This window comes from Tamandua tetradactyla, chromosome 12 (assembly GCF_023851605.1).
Source record: "Tamandua tetradactyla isolate mTamTet1 chromosome 12, mTamTet1.pri, whole genome shotgun sequence".
In the NCBI taxonomy this organism is placed as follows: domain Eukaryota; kingdom Metazoa; phylum Chordata; class Mammalia; order Pilosa; family Myrmecophagidae; genus Tamandua; species Tamandua tetradactyla.
In genome coordinates, this window is record NC_135338.1 from 76,319,030 (window position 1) to 76,339,178 (window position 20,149).

At 39.9% G+C, this 20,149-nt stretch overlaps 1 protein-coding gene across 5 annotated transcripts in view; it reads right to left on the minus strand.

Moving 5' to 3' along the window:
- Positions 1-20,149, minus strand: part of GABRG3 (gamma-aminobutyric acid type A receptor subunit gamma3) — a 736,378-nt gene that overhangs the window by 657,742 nt on the left and 58,487 nt on the right. The gene's annotated exons all lie outside the window — the stretch shown is intronic.

Consider the following 20,149-nt stretch of genomic DNA (forward strand, 5'->3'; position numbering starts at 1 on the left):
CCCAGAGGACCCCTCTGTTTTCAGACCCAAGAACCCAGCTCCCCTTGTCTGGGTGCCAGAATTAACAACCTGGGGGCCTTTCTAAACATATCAATCTCAAGGGATTGGCAGTGAGGCCTGGGCATCTGGAGTTCAAAAATGGTTCCTAGTGGGGTCTGATGTCCATTTGATCTTTGTCCTAAGGCCTTGATATGAGAGCAGTTAGCATAAAAACTATGACTAAGACACCCTCTAAGGAGAGAAAGACATTGCCTCCATATCCTCATCTGAAAAAATGCTCAGATTACTTGAGCACCTGAGTGGCACTAATGCTCATTACAAGCCCTATTCCCAGCCTTGGGCAGTGGGTGAAGATAAGGCCCCTTCTCTTACAGGATTCCTCTCAGGGCCCCTCCCTGACTGAATGGGAGACTCTTGCAGTTCGCAGATAGAGTCTGTCCTCCTTATCCCCTCCCATGTCCCTTCTATGATGTCCATCAAATCCGCTCCCTGCCAGCAGACACTGTATGTGGTATCACTTTATTAAATGGAAGTAATTATTTACAATTAATTTGCTCAGATCTCTGTTCATGTCATTCTCTCATTTTCTCTAAGTTGGCTATTTCACAAATTAAAGTCTTATTTAGGTTCAAAATATTTAGCAAAATGACCTTCAATTAAAATACAATGGAAACAAAGATAAAGTATACAAAAAGCTGTCTACTAGATTGAAGCAACCCATTCTAATTCCATTTTTATCCAGAAATAGTTTCACACTGCCTCTCCCAGAGATCAGTGAAATTGGTAGCAGCTAGATAACAAATGCAACATTTCCAGCTTGTTTCTTCTAAAACACAGCCTAACCATGACTCTCAGAAGTAGAAAATTGTCTTGGTTTTTTTTTGTATGCTGTTTGGTGGAGTCACATTTCATTATTTTTCCAAGTGGTATCGTTATTGTAGCCCCATTTGTTGAATTTTTTGTTTGCTTTTGCTTGTTTGTTTTGCTTGTTTTGTTTTGTTTTTAGGAAGATACGTGGACCAGTACTCGAATCCAGCTTGCATGGCAGGCAAGAATTCTACCATGAAAATTAATTTTATTAGGGAATCTTGAGAGATGTAAATTTGGAAAATTTAAAACTGCATTGCCAGATACATCTTAAGGGTTGAAAATAAACTTTTCCTTGCTGATTATACAGAATGTCAATACACAAAGAACTGCCTGTGTTTGAGTTGACATGGAACAGGCATAAGGAAAATCAAACATCATGAGCCCAGTAGCTGATTTATGTAATCAATTAAGTTAGGACCTTAGTTCCCTCTGAATCCAGGCCACTGCACATCTTTGATAAACAACATGGTAGCACTGAAGAAAGAAAGCAATGAAGGACCTGGGGGCCCTTGTTCGCTCCTTCAGTGATTCAACAAAGAACTCTTATAACCTGTGAGGGTCATATTAATCCTTTATCAAGCTAGGGATAAGTTGTTCCCCACACCTTGTACTTTTACTCATCGACAATGCCAAATAACATACAATCACAAGACTGGTAAGTCTCACTGAATATAGGAACACTTAACCAGAATGTTCCTTCGGAATACAGCAGCCTGAAAATTTGGATTTTAAATGAATGTTTTGTAGTTTGTCTCTGTAAAGGAAACAAGAGTGAAAAATTATGTAACAACCAGCTGAGTTAGCAATGGTGCCATATGGCCACACTGCAGACATTATCTTATATCATTTTTCACCATCTCAGAAGATAGTCACTAAAGAAAGATTTTAAATAAAGAATAAAATATGTAAAACAAGAAAGAAGTATAGCCACAATAACACTTTCATCTGAATCCAATTTTGCCTAAAAACATCAAATTATCCCAAGCCTTAGTGAGCTGCAGATGTGTCTGATTACATTCTACCTCCAAAAGGAGAAAGCTTGAAGACAAAAGCATAATGAAAGTTCTCTTCCACTTCAAGACTCGAAGTATATGTTAAAAGCATGGGCCTATTTTCAGACTCCAAAGAGCACATCTCATATATCTAAGAGCAATGAAATGTGAGCACGTGATGACTTTAAAATTGGAGATCAAAGAATTTCCCATTGATATATTAAAGAGCAAAAGAATGTAAGGGGTCAGCTTTCTCCTGGAACACCAGCTGTGGATCAAAGATTGAAAAGAAAATGTAGCATGCATAAAGATGCAAAAAGAGACTGGTCAGGCAATGTACACAGTGATTTAACTCATAATTAAAGAAAAAAAATCCATGAGTGTTTCCAAACTGCCTGAGGATAAATGAATGAATCAAAGAGGCATGGAGTATGTAGAAATACTTTTAAGAAGTGTATAAGATGCATGACTTTCTATTTCTCATCACCATTCTTATTACTTTCCAAACCCTGAATTCCCTATAGTTTTCAGGACAAGTGCATATTCATAACTTCATTTAACACAGTAAACATTATTAACATCAACATGTGAAGATGAAAAAACTGCCAGTATTCCTCCATGCATTTGGTCTTAATTGATCAACTTGGTGGGACTTGGTTTTGCTGCACAGTGAAAACAGTACAATCTCCCAGAGAAGCCCAGTACTTTTGGGGTTGAGAGGGGGCAGGACATAGATTCTTGGGCCCACTGTCTAACTGCATTTGGGTTCCTATCTCTGAAAAGATGCTGAGGATTTGTAAGGACTAAATAAGATAATATGTTTAAACTGTTCAGTGTGTTTTAGAAACTTAATAGATGACAGTTCCTTCTTCTTTCTCCTTCAATGAATATGGATCTGCTTTTGACTTAGCAAAGCATGGACATTCCTGATGGTTTTCAATACTTAGTAATTTCAAAAGCTCAATTGTTTTGTGCTCTATTCTAAAGCTGTGTAAATTGACTGTTGCCAAAGCATGTATCGTTTCATTCATTCTAGATAGTTTATTGTGCAGTAGATACTAGGTGTACTCTTGAAGGAGGAAATGGATAAGATTTTCAAGCTATGTGAAAACCCACAAGGATGAAGAATGGAGGACTGACTTTCTAGAGTTTGGCTTCTCAAGCCAGAGCTGGTTGGATAGTTAACAGTTCTTTGATTTTTTGGAATGTGTCATTGAGCACACAGCCCAAAGTCTTTGCACCAGCTGTTCCTCTCTGTTCAGGATGTCCCAGATACCACTCTCAGCCTTCCTCCCATGCCCTTCATCTGGTTCAGTTTTACTACCCTTCAGATCTCCCCAGCTCCTCAAAGAATCCTATAATATCTGATCTAGGTCAAGCTCTTTTTAACATCTCTTCAAAGCTTCTTGTTCCATTTGGTTCAAATAATTTGTCTCAATTTGTATAATAATCTATTTCAGTGATTATGTGACTCATTGACTGCCACACCTCCTGAACTTAGTCACCTTGATTTCAGAGACCATGTCTATTTTTGTTACTGGCACAGGGACTGACATAAAACAAGTGTGTGATAGTCCGCTTCTAAAATTAATCCCAAATATCCCTGCCTCTTGATATTCCATACCTTGAGCATATCATCCTCTTATGTGGAGGCTGGGCCAGTGGCTAGTACTGCAAATACATGGTCCCTGCCCTTGATAACATATGGCCAAGGGGACTACGTAAAAATTCCAATCACATATGATATTTTATACATATATGATTTTATGTATTTTATATGTGTGTGTATATATATATACTGTATATATGTATGTATATACCATTGATAGTTGACATTGTCTACACATCTGGACAGAGAGTGAGAGACACATAAAGAGTGGGCCCACTGAGCCTAGAGTGATCCTGAAAACTTTTTCAATAGAGGAAACCCTACAGAAGGACAGTAACAGTTATCCAGGTTGAAGAGGGGCAGAGCATTCTTTACCAGGCTGGAGGACAAAATAGGAGGTAGCAGGGTGGGGCATGCTACACTGTAGAGAGCCTTATGTACCACAGCAAGGTGGTTGGAGTTCAGTGTGGAAGTAATAGGGGGCTATTGAGAAGATCTGGGCAGGCAGCCATGTGGTCAGATCCACATTTCAGGCAGCTCACTCAGGTAGCAGTGAGAGGGATGGCCAGGAACTGTGAGGCCAGTGTAGTCTTTTACAGCAGCCATACTAGCTACTGGCACAAGGGACTGGTATAAAACAGGTTTGTGACAACTTGGATATGACGGAAGGAAGGTATAGGAACCAAGGATGGTATTCAGGGAAGGTGAACCAGCTGGAACCAAAGAACCACTGAAATGGGTGATGGACATCCTCAAAACGTTTAAGCAGAGAGCTGGCAGAATCCATGTGCCCATTATAGAAGAAAACTTGGCACGAATGTGAAGGTGGGCTAGCGGGGAGATGTTGAAAGTCAGGAACATCATGAGGGGGCTTCAGTATTCTATGTCAGGGGTTTCCACACTGGGTTTCATGGATTCTGGGAGGTCAATAGCTCCCGGTTGAGAATAAAGGAGGCCAACTGAGTGAGGCTTTAGCTCCCTTCTCCTACAGGGATCAGAGAAGCTGCAACTTTCACTTGTTTCATTTATTTGGATTCTGTGCAAGATTTTAGAGAAAAAAATAGGGTGTGGCTTTCTTCCCTTTTAAAATCTGTAAGCCATATGAAAGATAATGAGGTCCCAAGTGAACGATGAGCATGGGGGTACAGAGGACACACCTGATCAGTTCCTTGCACCAAGTTAAGCCATCAGTGGACTGTGCCCACATACAGATTCTGACTCTGAAGAACCATATTCTTTGAGATCTGCATTGGCCCTCTGCCTCAGTTTCCAATGAAGAAATCAAGCAAAATGAAACTAGGTCAAAAAATGGAGACCTGCTTGCATACAGAGCAGGGGTGGTTTAAAAGAGGTTGTCCTTCTTTTATCGGTTTGGAGACCTATGAGTTCTTAGAGCTTAAGTCCCAGGACAACTTAACCAGAGAGGTACTGTAAGGATCTTATCATTCCTTGCAGACATCATTAGTCATAGGAAAGATCACGTGTCTTCCCTTCCATCATCTGCCTGTAAGTTTAGAGATAAGTTTAGAGCTTAGACTTTATGCTAGCAGGATCATTTGGCCAGCATACCTGGTGACAAAAGAGATGTGGAAAGTAAAAGATGCAAGGTCAGAGAGGATTCCAGGTTTTGATTGTCTACTTATTTCTTTGGTTGACAGTAAAGGAGGTATTGCTGATAATATGGAAAACAATAAGAGAAGCTTATTTAGAGAAACATGTTAGGCTGTTTGGATAAGAACTTACTGGGTGTTTTGGTTTGCTAAAGCTGATGAAATGCAATATACCAGAAATGTTTGGCCTTTACAATGGGTATTTATTAATTTACAAGCCTAGGGTACGAAAAATGTCCTAATTAAGGCATCAACAGGACGGTACCTACCGGCTACCTGTGAGCTTGGGCTCCTTGGTCAAATAGCAAGGCACATGGTGACGTCTGCTGGTCCTTCCTTCCCAGGTTGTGTTACTTCCAGGTTCTAGCTTCAGTGACTTTCTCTCAGCTTTTCTGGGCTTTTTATTGTGAGCATGACTTGATTTAATTTCTATGTGTTTTATACTCTTATGAAGGACTCTTGTAAGAAGTCCAAAACCCACACCTCCAATGAAATAACCTAATCAAAAGATTCCACCTACAATAGGTCTATACTATCAGGAATGGATTAAACTTAAGAAAGTGATTTTCTGGGGTACATAACAGCTTCAAATTACCATACTGGGTGAGGGGTATTTACTGGATAATCACATGAGGATCTAGGAAGAAAACAGAAATCACGTCTGGAGCTCAGGTTAACAAAAACAAAACTCGAAGATCCTAAAAGCATAGAATGTCTTAAGCAAGAAAGAACCATTGTGAATGGTGCCTACAACTTCTTTTGGAATTCTCTTTCACTGATGGTTTTTAACCCATCAAACATTGCTAGAAGGACCAAGAAATTTCCAGTAACTCTAGCTTACAAAGGCTGCTTCAATACTGGATGTTGGAAGATTTTTTTGTAGATCTGAGATGCCACCTGCCATACACAGTCTAACCCTTCACACAGTGAAAGGTGGAAACTTTCATCAGGGTACAGAGGTACTCAGAGAAGGATGGAGAATATCAAGAGGAGAAAGAAAAAGAAAGTGGCTTCACATGGTTGCTTTGTAAAATTTCAGGTAAAATCCTTTCAAAATGCTTAAACCTTAATTGTTTTCCTTATGCTATATGCTTGTAAAAATCTCTAGGTTGTAGCTTTGAACCAAAGAGAAAAAGGAAAACAATGTTTTACTGCTTTCTTTGATAAATCCAATTAGTTTTCATTTCCTTGCATAGTTGCAAGGATGAGTCTATCTTTAGACTACAGTGTTATGAAAGAGAAGGATGGGCAGATTAGAGAGATAGAAACAAAAGCAAATTACCAGCAAAAATAATTATTGGTAGGAAATATTAAGAGTTTTTTCAGTATTATATAATAAAATTTCACATTTGTGTCATAAAGTCAGAAAATTATAGGACATTAGCTTTGGAAGAGACCAGCAAGGCTACTGTGTACAAATTTTCTTTCCTCCCAACAGTCTTCCCCTTTTTGCATTTTCTGTCAGACAATCCCAGCCCCCTCAGGGTAGTCCATATAGGTGTGTGTTTCCCATATCTTCTCTCTCTAAGTGCAAAGCTCTTCCTCATTCTATGTTGCAAGCTGCCACCTCCAATGTCCGGTCATATGCTTTGCTCCAATTCTGCCCTTTAACAGGATTTCAAAAGCACAGGAAAGCAGCCATGCAGGGTGGTTTGTGCAGATCGCAGTGTCACCGAAGGTACAGGGCTTACTCCTCTGAGTCCCAAGCATTGGGCACCAAACACTGTTTCTGTCCTGACAGCATGAATTAAGCAAGTCAAACAGAATCAGCTGGACTCCCACCCTGACCAGGACCCTTGCCTCATCCAAAAGGCTCTAGCGTTCTCTGCTGTCCTGGCCTGAAGGGCGACACAGAAGGCAGGGGAGCTACACAGCCAGAACAATGACCTGACAAAGGCACAGAAAGGAATATAGGGGAATACAGTGAGGAAGGTAGAGGGGAGAAAGAAGAACAAGATCTAATTGAGAAGAAACTTGCTGGGGAAATAAAGAAACATTTCTTTATTTTTTTATTTATTTAGCCAGGCCAATGGCTAAATGCATCTAAAGAAACTCCACAGTGGGATTTCAGGGGTGGTTTAAGGCACGGTGGTATCATTGGACCATCTGTGAATTATCAATGGAAGCACTAAAGAGATGAATGTGAAGGTCAACCCTCCTTCTAGCCTATGAGGGATCTTTTTCTTTTAGAACAGGCCTCTGAAATATAGTTCTTCTACGGGGAAAAAAAACCTAGAAAGCTGACAGAAAAGAAGTCAGTTCTTTTCTGAGACTTGGAGCATATTGTTATAAATAGTGGCCCTCACTTAGTGTTGAGTTGGAAAATTGATTTAAGAATTTAAGAACCAAACTCAGCACCCTGAAATGTTCTCTTTTGACTTCCTTGTAACATCTTCATTTTATGGAAGTCAAGGTCATCGTGCCCAACTTCCTACCTGGGGCAGTAACTCTACCTGTACAATCTCCTAGCACCAGCCTGGAGCCTGCAGCTACTCCACAATGCTAGGTAATGAGGGAGTGGTTCCAACTGTCAATATGTTCTTTACTCTGTGGTCCCACAGTCCAATGCAAGGTTGGAGAAGAGAGTACAGAGAGGTTTGGGGAATGGGATGGTGTGAAGAGAGGGCCCAAAAAGGGCTACTGGACCCCAGATGGCATCTGAGAGTGTAAAGTATTAAAAGCCCAGATGAGGGCGGGCCATGGTGGCTCAGCAGGCAGAGTTCTTATTTGCCATTCTGGAGACCCAGGTCTGATTCCCAGTACCTGCCCATGTGAAAAGAAAAAAAAACCAAGGCGAACAATGACTAAGAGGCCCCATGAAACTAAGATAACAGCAAGAAAGTAAGGAAACTAACACCTCCCTTACATACCTTCTCATTCTTATAACTTCTCATTAATTACAAAGAAGAAAGAGAAAGCATACCGTCTTCTACTCTGTCTCTTCAATGGTATTGTTTTCCTAAGTTATTCTTTGCCAACATCAACTGACCCAGTCTTCTGACATGGCCTAGCATATTCTGTTGCTCTTCTGTATCTGTCCAACTGGATGGTCCTTGCCCATAACTGTGCACACCCTTGCTAAACTGGAAGCTCAGCACCTGAGTGGCTGCATCATATTCTTCCTCACTTTCTTGTTAAGGCTCATTACAGATTGAACTAATCCGTAATTAATTTGTGGTTAGGCCCCAAAGTGGGAAAGGTATGGACAGTGTCAGCATGGATTCTCCTGCTATACAGTCAATTCTGCCAATCCTAACACAGAAGCAGGGGAAGTGAGTGGTGTCAATGAGATGTCAGCTCAAGGAATCAGAAGACCAGCAATGTAATTCCATGGCTCAGCTGGCAGCAGGGACATCAGCAGTGGGGATAGGATACCAACAAATGGATGTTTACCAACAAATGGATGTTTATCAACAAATGGACCATGGCTGTGACCCTTATGGTACTCCTTCATCTTGCAATTTGTTGCCACAAAAGAATGCTTGGGTTTGGAGAGTGATGAGTCTTTGATACAGACCATATGATTGACATTGGATGCCTATATATTTCAAAAAATTCCTGACTATACAATGTAAGTTACTTCTGTTACAGTTGATTTAAAATTATGTTTGTGGTTATTTCCGTGAAAAAAATTACCAGAACCTCTAACCCTTGGTTAGGATGATAATCTTCAGATATAACATTTCTGATCTGGGGAATATGGTATTTTCCAAAAACCTAAATCATTCTAGCAGTTTAAATCATTTAAATAGGAGATCTTAACAGAACCACTAATGAAGGCATTCCTTCTTGTTTTACTTTTGTGTTATATATATTGTGGATTATCCCTGCTCAACTTATTCGGTGAGGCAAGGTACACAAAAATCTGGGTGAAAATACCTAACGTAGATTTGTGCTCAGCATCATGCTGGCAGCAGATACTAGAAGAGGCACAGAGAAGAGAGCAGCATATGACTCTGGGTACTTTCATTCCACACTATTATTTAGTGTTCTGAGCTAGATATTGTCCAGGTACTAGGATGGATTAGTGACCAGAATGTACAAATCTTTAAATATTACCCCCACTCCATTCTGTCAAGCTGCTACTCAGAATGTATCCTGCCCTCAGTCCACTCCTTTCCTTCCTTCCTTCATCCATACCTCTTCCCACACTGATCAAAGGTCAGCTCTCAATTGTAGTACATCAGTGCCAGATTGGAGGACAGAGAAAGAAACATAAATTTGTGTCACGGGGGATCTCACAGTCTGGTGGACCAGACAAGCATGGAAACAAGTGGTTATTGCCCATATGGGAGTTTTGCCCTGCACAGTGGTTCTAGGTGGGCCATAAAGCATGGTATCCCTCTGGACATGGAAGTTTCAATCACATTCAAAGTATTAGGGAGGTGCCATAGCCAAGGAGGGTGGACATTGTGGATGCCATACAAGGAGACATTGCATTTCTCTTTACTGTAAATTATTCTAAATCTTGATCATTTTCAATGTTCCACCTTGACATCTCTCCATCCTTTCCCTCATGGGGAGCTTCACTGGTCCCAGAAGCACTGGGGTAAGAATAGCTGCCAGGTTGACCAGGGGCACCAGTTCCTTCTCTGTTGGGTGCTGAAAAACAGATCTGCTTCTCAGAATAGTAAATTCAGGATGGACCACTCATATCCCCCAGACCTTGGGTCTCTGTGGGAAGGGTCTCATGTTCTGGTTCATGAAATGGGAATGACAATCCTTAATTTGTAGGGTTATTCAGAAACTAGTAATGTGGTATGAAACAGAGCCTAACTTGCAGAAGCAGTATTGGCATTGGCATCACCCAGCAGCTGTACAGAGAAGAAAACCACAGGATACTCCTGATACCCTTGACAGTCAGAGTCTGCTTGTTGTCCTGAGTTCTGGACCAAGGCCCATGAGTAAGAGGTTAAGTGTGGATGCTGACACATGGAAAGTGACAATGCATTAACAGGACTTGCAAAATATGGTACATCCCATTGACAGGGTTCAATGCAACTTCTTCCCTCCAGACCTAGGGAACAGGACTAGCCCCTCAAACCTCAGTATAGTCAGGGTACAGAAGCACCAATAAAAGTTAAACCATGTTACATCACTTACTGCCTTAGTACTTTTCATAGTTTTCTACTAAGCTTAGAATAAACCCAAATAACTCATCATGGTCTAACAAAGCTCTGCATAATCTGATATCTACTGAGATCTCATATCTGAGCTCCCTCTACTCCTCTTCCCAAGCCCAATCTAAGGAAGTCTTCATGGTTTGGTCCCACCCATGTGTTTAATTTCTTCACAGAACTCTGCATAAGCTGGAATAATCATGTTCACCTTCAGGATATTTCTAACCCAGAGGAATGTAAGTCCTATAAAACTCTGGCCTTATTCATTTCTTCACCACTGTGTTTAATTAAGCGAATTCATTCTTGGATTAATGAATATTGTTAGCATATGAGTCATATATAATTTCTCCCATTCCTCAAGGTCTCTATGCAATCAATCATCACCATTGGAAGTTACATTTCTCAAATCCATGCCTTTCTCTATAGCCCTCTACCTATATGGATTCAGAACAGACCATTTCTCAAGCAAAACTTCCATAAGTAATTCCTAACTTGCCTCCCCATCTCAGTCTTGTCAGCCCCTGCCAACACTCCTCCACAATGCTACTAGAAGGATTTCCCTGAAAAAAAATGTGCTTGATCGATCAGCCATCCCTAGAGGCTCATCTCATCATCTCCTGTTATGGCCTCAGCATGGGATACCAGTCCCCACATGACCCAATTATTCTCTTTGTAAACTCCAGTCCTACAAATTGTATGTCATTTCTGCCTTCAGACATTCTGAGCTTGTGCACATTGTCAAGATAAAATGGGACTACTTCCTTAGATTCTTTTTAGGGAGTACGAAGCCAGTGACCCTTAATTTCAGAAAAAGATTTTCATATGCAGCATAAGGAAAGTGCTCTTTACACAGGTACATAATGTAGACCATTTCATTAAGAATGAGGGAAATTAATTGTGAAATATCCAAAAGAAATGGGAAATCCCAAGATAAAAAGAAAAATAACAAGTTATTCATACATTTGAAGTATTCAGTGTGCAAGAATTGTGCTAGCAAAGAACTGATATTTTACTATGATTATAGATATCCTGATATCTTTAATGGCTGAAAAGTTCATATTCATTCACATAATAGACATGAATGCCACATTCTACCAGTTAACATCTTTAATGACATTTTGTATAAAATGACAAGAAGTAGTTTTCTGTTGCTTATTTCTAAGACTTCCGGAAGAGGAAGAAAAGAGGATATGCAGCATTAATTTAAAACACTGGTTTTACATTTAAGACATGTCTTTTAGCATGGTTCACACTGATTCACTTTTATTTAGGTATGACAAAATGTAAATTGTGGTTCAATTGTTTTCCAGATAGATTACTTTTGGGATATGCCATAAGCTTCTTAAGCCTTAGCTCTACTGGTCATAGCTTGGATGATAATCAGTGGCACCATAGGCTTATTGACAGGATTAAAATCTTGAAACAATGGAAGCATTCAATAAGTGTTAGCTAACTCTATTAGAACAAGAGAAGTATATCTATTAATTAATAAAATTGTGACTTAAAGTCTTAGCAAAGCCTATAGTATGCAGAATGTGTACATATTTATATATAAAGGTACACTGAAGGGTTATTGAGAGGCAGTGAAGGCAATTTTCATTCTTTAATTTCATTAATTTGACAAATATCTACTAGGGTCTCTGGAATGGATTGTGGGGGTAGAAGAGTGATCAAAAAAAGACACAGGAATTATTTCTCTCAGGACTTTAGCTGTGTACAAACTACTTTCCTACCCTGAGGACATATTCTGGGGGAGGGAGCCTGAAACATGCTTCTTAAGTCAATATTTCAAGCTTTCTATCAGCTAACAGATTCACCCTTTGTAAAGGAACTCCAATATGCATTTCCTTTGGAACAGGGCCAGGAACCCACAATAAGAGTACAGACTGCTCCATATCATGAGGCACCATGGGATCATCAGGACCCAGAAAAGAAAGGCAAGGGCATCCCTTGTGATGAGGCATGGATACAAGCCAAGGAACCCCAAAGATTCTTGGTAGCGAGCACTAGAATTTTACAAGCTTTGGAGAGAAAACATTGCTGTACTGATACCTCGAGTTTAGGCTTCTCCAAGTCTCAAATTGGTATTGACTAATTTCCCTCCAGAGATTCTGCTTTTTCCATGAACCCTCCATAACTCTATTTTATCGCTCTTTTACCATTTGTAAACTAGGAAGATGCGGAATAGGATAGGCTGAGTTCACCCCTGATTCATGCAACAGCCAGAGAAGTGACAGAAAAATGATCAAGACAGCGGTTTCAGCATACAAGTGACCAGAGAAGGACTTCTACATTATATAGGGAGGACCTGGATGAAAAAGTGGAGAAAGTATGCTTGAGAGGACAAGCTGAATTTATCCACACCTGGGGTGGGATGCAATGAGCAGGCCAGAGTGGGTGCCAAAGTAATGATGTGTTCCCACACTCCTACCTCCGTATCATCTTGAGAGATCTTCCCTCTCAGCTCCACAGCTGGGAGCTCCTGTGGGGACCCAGAAGTCAGAAGATTGGTATACCTACTTGCAGACAATTTGTGTACCACAGTGCTTACCCCTCACCCTGTCTGCTAATGTGGGTGCCTGGTTTTGGCTGTGACTGGGAGGTCCACATCTCAGAAAGAAATTGGGGACACAGAGCTGATCTGATCTGACAACTGGTCAGTGAAAAAACTCCCTGCATTCCACTGCTTCTATCCTTTATCCATAGAGGCTCAGAGCACTCATAGCAAACATGGGCAGAGAGGTGGAGATGAAGAATCAAGCTGCACCACATGGCCATATACACACAGGGTGGCTGAGGGTAGGAGAAGTTGAAAAAGTCCCAGAGCCTTAGGCCATTTCATACAGAGTCTGGTGACCACTAGACCAATCATGCCCACAAGCATATTCTACACTGAGGTGCATGCTGTTCAAGCCTGAGACCCAGAGTTGGTGGATTTCTGTGTGCAGAGATCTGCAGTCTTGGCAAGCTTTGCTCCTGGTTGAGGACTGGCCCAGCTTGCAGACTTAGTTGGGGAAAGTAGGGTCTATGGGGAAGAGGTGGCCCAAGAATACCATTTGCTGGGAAGACATGGAAAGGCAGTCTGGCAATCTGCTTTCTTACCTACCTTCTAACAGAACTTCAGTTACAGTTGTACCTCCTGTATGAGGTCTTGGACTTTGTTTGGTAGGCAATTACTGATAAATCAAGCGCAAAAAGGAAACCTTCAACACAAACCCAAGCAATTACAAAATCTTAAACAAGCAGGGGATATCAACTTTCAAAATAACCTTATCAAGATAATCAAATGCCTCACAGCAGATAATCACAAGAAGATGCAAGAAAATATGGCTCAATCAAATGACCAAATTAAAACACTGGAGGAGACACAGAATTTGGAACAACTAATTAAAGCTGTTCAGTAAGTTGGCTAAAGAAATAAAAGATGTCAAGAAGACACTAAGAGCATAAAGTAGAAGTTGAAAGAATAGAAAAAAAGCAGATCTTATGGAAAAGAAAGATATTAGAGACACACAATGGCAGATTTGAAAAGGCAGAAGAAAGAATAATCAAACTAGAGAACAAAACACCTGAATTCAAACACACAAAAGAACAAATAGTGAAAAAGATGGAAAGAAAATTGTACTGGATCTCTGGGAAACAATGGATAACATGAAGTGCACAAATATAAGAATTATTGGTGTCCCAAAAGGAGAAAAGAAAAGGGCTAGAATAATTATTTGAGAAGATAATTGGGGAAAACTTCCCAGCCCTTATAAAATACCAAAATATGCAAATCAAAGAACTCCAATGAGCTCCAAAAACAATAAATCCAAAGAGACTTATTCCAATACACATACTAGTGAGACTGTGAAATGCTGAAGAGAGGCAGAAAGTTTTGAAAGCAGCAAGATAAAAGCAATTCACCACAAAAAAGGGAAACAATATAATACCACATTTGGACTACTCAGCAGGCACTATGGAGGCAAGAAGGTAGTGGTATGATATAATTGAGATTCTGAAAGAAAAGAATTTCCAATCAAGACTTCTTTGCCCAGCAACGTTGTCCTTCAAAAGTGAAAAGGAGATTAAAATTTTCACAGACAACCAACCGCTGAGAGAATTTGTTAACAAGAGACAAGAACTGTAAGAAATACTAAAGGGAGTTCTGGTAACTGAAAAAAACAAATGATGAGAGAGAGAGAGGTCTGGAGTAGGGCAGAGAATTGAAAAGTATTAGAAAGGGTAACTTAAAGAACAAAAAGAGAAAGAGGGAAAAAATACAAATCTGTTGTATAAAAACTAAAGGATAAGATGGTAAATTCAAGAACTGCATTTACAGTGATAACTTGAATGTTAACAGACTAAAATCATGAATTAAAAGATAGAGATTGGCAAAATGGATGAAAAAATATGATTTATCTATATACTGTTTACAAGAGACACCCACTTGAGGACACAAATAGATTGAAAAGGAACGGATAGTAAAAAGATGTTCTATGCAAGTTGTAACTAAAAGAAAGCAAGAGTAGCTATTTGAACATCAGACAAAAAAGATTTTAAATGCAAAAAAGTCATAAGAAACAAGAAAGGACACTACATATTAATAAAAGAGACAATTCACCAAAAGGAAATAACATAATATATGTTTATCCACCCAAGAAAGAAGTTCCAAAGAACAGGAGGCAAATACTGGCAAAACTGAAGGGAGCAATAGATACTTCAAAAATAACTGTGGGAGATTTCAATAGACTACCCTCTTCTATAGATAGGAAAACCAAACAGAGTATTAATAAGGAAAGAGATAACCTAAACAATACTATAAAAAGTTAGACCTAACAGACATGTATAGATTGTTACCCCCGAAACACCAAGATATACAATCTTCTCTAGTGCTCATGGAATGTTCTACAGGATAGATCATATCCTGGCACACAAAACAGGTTAATAAACGTTAAAACACTAATTGTTAAAATCACTTTCTCTGACCATAATAGAATGAAGCTGTAAATCAATAATCACCAAAGAACCAGAACTTACACAAACATATGAAGATTAAACAACACACTTAATCAGTGGGTCAAAGAAGAAATTGCAAGAGAAATCAGTAAATATCTAGAGATCAATGAAAATGAGAATGCAATATATCAGAACTTATGGAAGGCAGTGGTGAGAGGGAAACTTATTGCCTTAAATGTCTATATTAAAAAAGAATAAAGAGCAAAAATCTAGGACATAACTGCTTATCTGGAGTAACTAGAGGAAGAACAGCAAAGTAACCCCAAAGCAAGTAGAGGAAAAGAAATAAGAAAGATTAAAGCAGAAATAAATTATTTGGAAAGCAAAAGAATAATGGAAAGGCTCAATGAAACCAAAAGTTTGTTCTTGAGAAAAATCAATAAAATTGATGGATGTTTAAGTAGTTTGACAAAGAAAGAAAAGAGGAGGATACTAATAAATAAGGTCAGAAATGAGAGGGGGATCATTATCATTGGACCTTAAAGAAATAAAAAAAATCATAAGAGGATACTATAGCAACTATATGACAACATAGATGTAAGGGGAAAATTCCAAGTATCACACGAATAACACACCCTGACTCTAGAAGAAATAGAAAACCTAAAAAAAGCCAATTACATGTAAAGAGATTCAATCAGTAATCAAAAATCTTTCTACAAAGAAAAGCCCAGGGCTAGATGGCTTCACAGGGAAATTTTACCAAACATTCCAAAAAGAACTAATACCATTCCTGCTCAAACCCTTCCAAAAACATTAAGGAAAGGGAACACTACCTAACTCATTTTAAGAACCTAGCATCAGTCTAATAGCAAAAACAGATAAAGACTACAATGAAGGAAAACTACAAGCAAATCTCCGTAATGAATATAGACGAAAAAATTCTCAATAAAATACTTATAATTCAAAATCCACAGCACATTAAAAGAATTACACCCCAAGATCAAGTGGAGTTTATTCAATGCATTCAAGGATGGTTCAACACAAGAAAAATCAATGTACTGCAACATATTAACAAGTTGAAAGGGGAAAAAAATTACATGATTATCTCGATTGATGCTGAAAAAGCATTCAACAAAATTCAGCATCCTTTTCTGAAAAGAACACTGCAAAAGCTGAGAATAGAAGGAAACTTCCTCAATGTGATGAAAGTTATATACGAAAAATTCACAGCCAGCATCATACTCAATGGTGAGAGACTGAAAGCCCTTCCCCTGAGATCAGAAACGAGACAAGGATGCCCACTGTCATCAGTTTTACTTACCATTGTGCTAGAAGCTCTATCTAGAGCAATCAGGTAAGAAAAAGAAACAAAAGGCATTGTGCTGGTTTGAAATGATGTGTGTACCCTAGAAAAGCCATGTTTTAGTCTTAATCTCATTTTGTAAAGGCAGCCACTTCTTCTAATCACTATTCAGTACTGTATGTTAGAATCTGTAATTAGATCATCTCCCTGGAAATAAGATTTAATCAAGAGTGGTTGATAAACCGGATTAGCTGGATGCATGTTTCCATCCATTTGGGTGGGTCTTGATTAGTTTCTGAAGTCCTAAAAGAGGAAACATTTTAGAGAATGGGAGATTCAGAGAGAGCAGAGAATGCTGCAGCACCATGAAGCAGAGAGTCCATGAGCCAATGACCTTTGGAGATGAAGAAGGAAAACATCTCTTGGGGAGCTTCATGAAACCAGAAGCCAGGAGAGAAAGCTAGCAGATGATGCCATGTTCACCGTGTTGCCCTTCTAGCTGAGAGAGAAGCCCTGACTATGTTCGCCATGTGTCTTCTCACTTGAGAGAGAAACCCTGAACTTCATCGGGCTTCCTGAACCACGGTATCTTTCCCTGGATGCCTTAAATTGAACATTTCTATAGACTTGTTTTAATTGGGACACTTTCTCGGCCTTAGAACTGTAAACTAGCAACTTATAAATTCCCCTTTTTAAAAGTCGTTCTGTTTCTGGTATATTGCATTCCAGCAGCTAGCAAACTAGTACAGATTTTGGTACCAGAGAGTGGGGTGCTGCTGCGGTTTGCAAATACCAAACATTTTGGAACGGCTTTTTAAATAGATAAGGGGAAGAATCTGGAGGAGTTGTGAGAAGCCTGATAGAGAAGGCCTAGAATGCTCTGAAGAGAATGTTGGTAGAAACATGGACTCTAAAGATAGCACTGACCAAGCGCTAGACAGAAATGAGCTGTGTGCTATTGCAGACTGGAAGGAAGGCGAGCCTTCTTTTAAAATGGCAGATAATCTGGCAAAATTGATGAGTGACTTTGGCTAGAAGGCTGATTTTTAAAAGCCATGAACTTGGATATTTAGCAGAAGAGATCTCCAAATTAAATGTTGAAAGTGCAGCCTGGTTTCTCCTCACAGCTTATAGTGAAATGCAACAGGAAAGAGATAAGCTGAAAACTGAACTCTTGGGTACAAAGAAACCAGAAATTGATGTTCTAGAAAATTCTGGGCTTCCAGAAAGGGAGACATCAGAGAGTAGTGCTCCATGTGAGGATATGGCCAGATGTGGAACCAGTCAGCCATTTCAGAGAAAACCAGGATCAGACATGGAGTTATCTGGAAAGGATTTGTGGAAACTCCTTATGCCTGATGGGCACAATCCAAGGCTACTGTATAGAAAGCCAACGAGAGTGCTGTGGGACCTGTATAAGCAACGCCACTGCCGGTTTGGACTGGAGGGTTCAGAGAAAGGACACATTGGAGGAAAAATAACTTCAGAGGCAGAACCATGGAGGCTGAGGTCTGAAGTCAGGAAGCCTCGTGCCAGGAGAGTGGATGCACCCAAACCCCGTGGAGAGGGTGAGTTTGCCCCAAAGACTTAGGATGGGCCTTCTACTTTGTTGCAGTGGAAGAGTCATGCCACCTCAGGCCTTGGAGAGGGTGAAGCACATTCTTTGGGGTTTGGGGAGAGCCTGGCTGTCACCACATGGAGGGGTTGGATGTGTGCCCCGGAGATGGCAGAGAGCCTAGGTGAAGCCCCAATGCTTGGAGAGGATGGAGCTGAGAAAAAGGTGGCTCCCCAATGTCCCCCAAGCTTGTGTTCAGAGAGGCAGGGCTCTGCATAGCCCTTTGGAAAAGGTGGGACAGCCGCTTTCTAAAGCCCCGAGGATAAATGACTTCAGACTTTGAAATTTTATGGACTTTGCCCTGCAGGTTTTCTAAACTGTATGGGTCCAGTGACTCCTGTGTTCCTTCCTCCCTATGGAAAGGCATGTATGTGTCCCATGACTGTTCCTCCTTTGTATGTTGGCAGCAAATAACTTGCCATGAGTTTTCAAAGGTCCAGTGACAGAGGAGAATTTTGCCTTAGGACAGACCATGCCTGTAACTAACTTTGAGATTTTGTACTGGTTTTAACCTTGTATTGTATTTGTAATGTTACTGAAATGGTTTAAGGTTCTCTGATATTGTTATGGAAGAATGTATTTTGTATATGGGGAAAACATGTCGTTTTTAGGGTCCAGAGGGTGGAATGTGCTGGCTTGAAATGATGCATGTACCCTAGAAAAGCCATGTTTTAATCCTAATTTCATTTTGTAAAGGCAGCCACTTCTTCTAATCCCTATTCAGCATTATATATTGGAAACTGTAATGAGATCATCTCCCTGGAGTAGAGATTTAATCAAGAGTGGTTGTTAAGCTGGATTCACTGGAGGCATGTCTCCATCCATTTGGGTGGGTCTTCATTAGTTTCTGAAGTCCTATAAAAGAGGAAACATTTTGGAGAATGGGAGATTCATAGAGAGCAGAGAGCCCATGAGCCAACAACCTTTGGATATGAAGAAGGAAAATGCCTCCTGGGGAGCTTCATGAAACCGGAAGCCAGGAGAGAAAGCTAACAGATGATGCCATGTGTGCCATGTGCCCTTCCAGCTGAGAGAGAAGCCCTGACTGTGTTCGCCATGTGCCTTCTCACTTGAGAGAGAAACCCTGAACTTCATCAGCCTTCTTGAATCAAGGTATCTTTCCCTGGATGGATGCCTTTGACTGGACATTTCTATAGACTTGTTTTAATTGGGACATTTTTTTGGCCTTAGAACTGTAAACTAGCAACTTATTAAATTCCCCTTTTTAAAAGCCATTCTGTTTCTGGTATATTGCATTCTGGCTGCTAGCAAACTAGATCAGGCATCCAAATTGGAAAGGAGGTAGTAAAACTTTCATTATTTGCAAATGACATGATCTTATACTTGGAAAATCCTGAGAAATCTACAACAAAGCTTTGTGAGCTAATAAATTCAGCAAAGAGGTGGGATTCAAGATTATTATGCAAAAATCAGTAATTTTTTTATACACAAGTAATAATTGAACTGAGAGGACAATTAAGAAAGAAATTCCATTCACAATAGCAACTAAAAAAATCAAAGACTTAGGAACAAACTTAACCAGGGTTGTAAAGGAACTTGGTTTCATTTGCTAAAGCTGTCAAAATGTAATAAATCAGAAATGGAATGGCTTTTATAAAAAAAAATTTAATAAGTTACAAATTTACCATTCTAAGGCTATAAAAATGTCAAAATTAAGGCATCCAGGGAAAGATATATTGACTCTGAATGTAGGGAAATTGATGTCTCAGATTTCTTTGTCAGCTGGAGGGGTATACTGAGGTCCTCACTCCTGGTCCATTGTTTTGTGCTTGAAAGCTTTGTTTGAAAGATTCCAGTGGCCTCTGCTCCAAGCATCTGTAGATCCACTTTTTAGCTGCTCCCAGGAAAAACTCTGGGCTTCATCTCTTAGCTTAGCATCTCCTGGGGCCATAGATTTCTTCTCTTCAGGTTTTGGCTATTTCTGTGAATCCTTGTTAGCAAAAGGTCATAACCATAATTGGGTGTGCCACATCTCTGTGGACGTGATCTAATCAAAAGGCCACACTCACAGGTGAGTGGGTCAGTCTCCGTGAAAACAATCTAATCAAAGGTTCCAGCCTAAACAATAGGT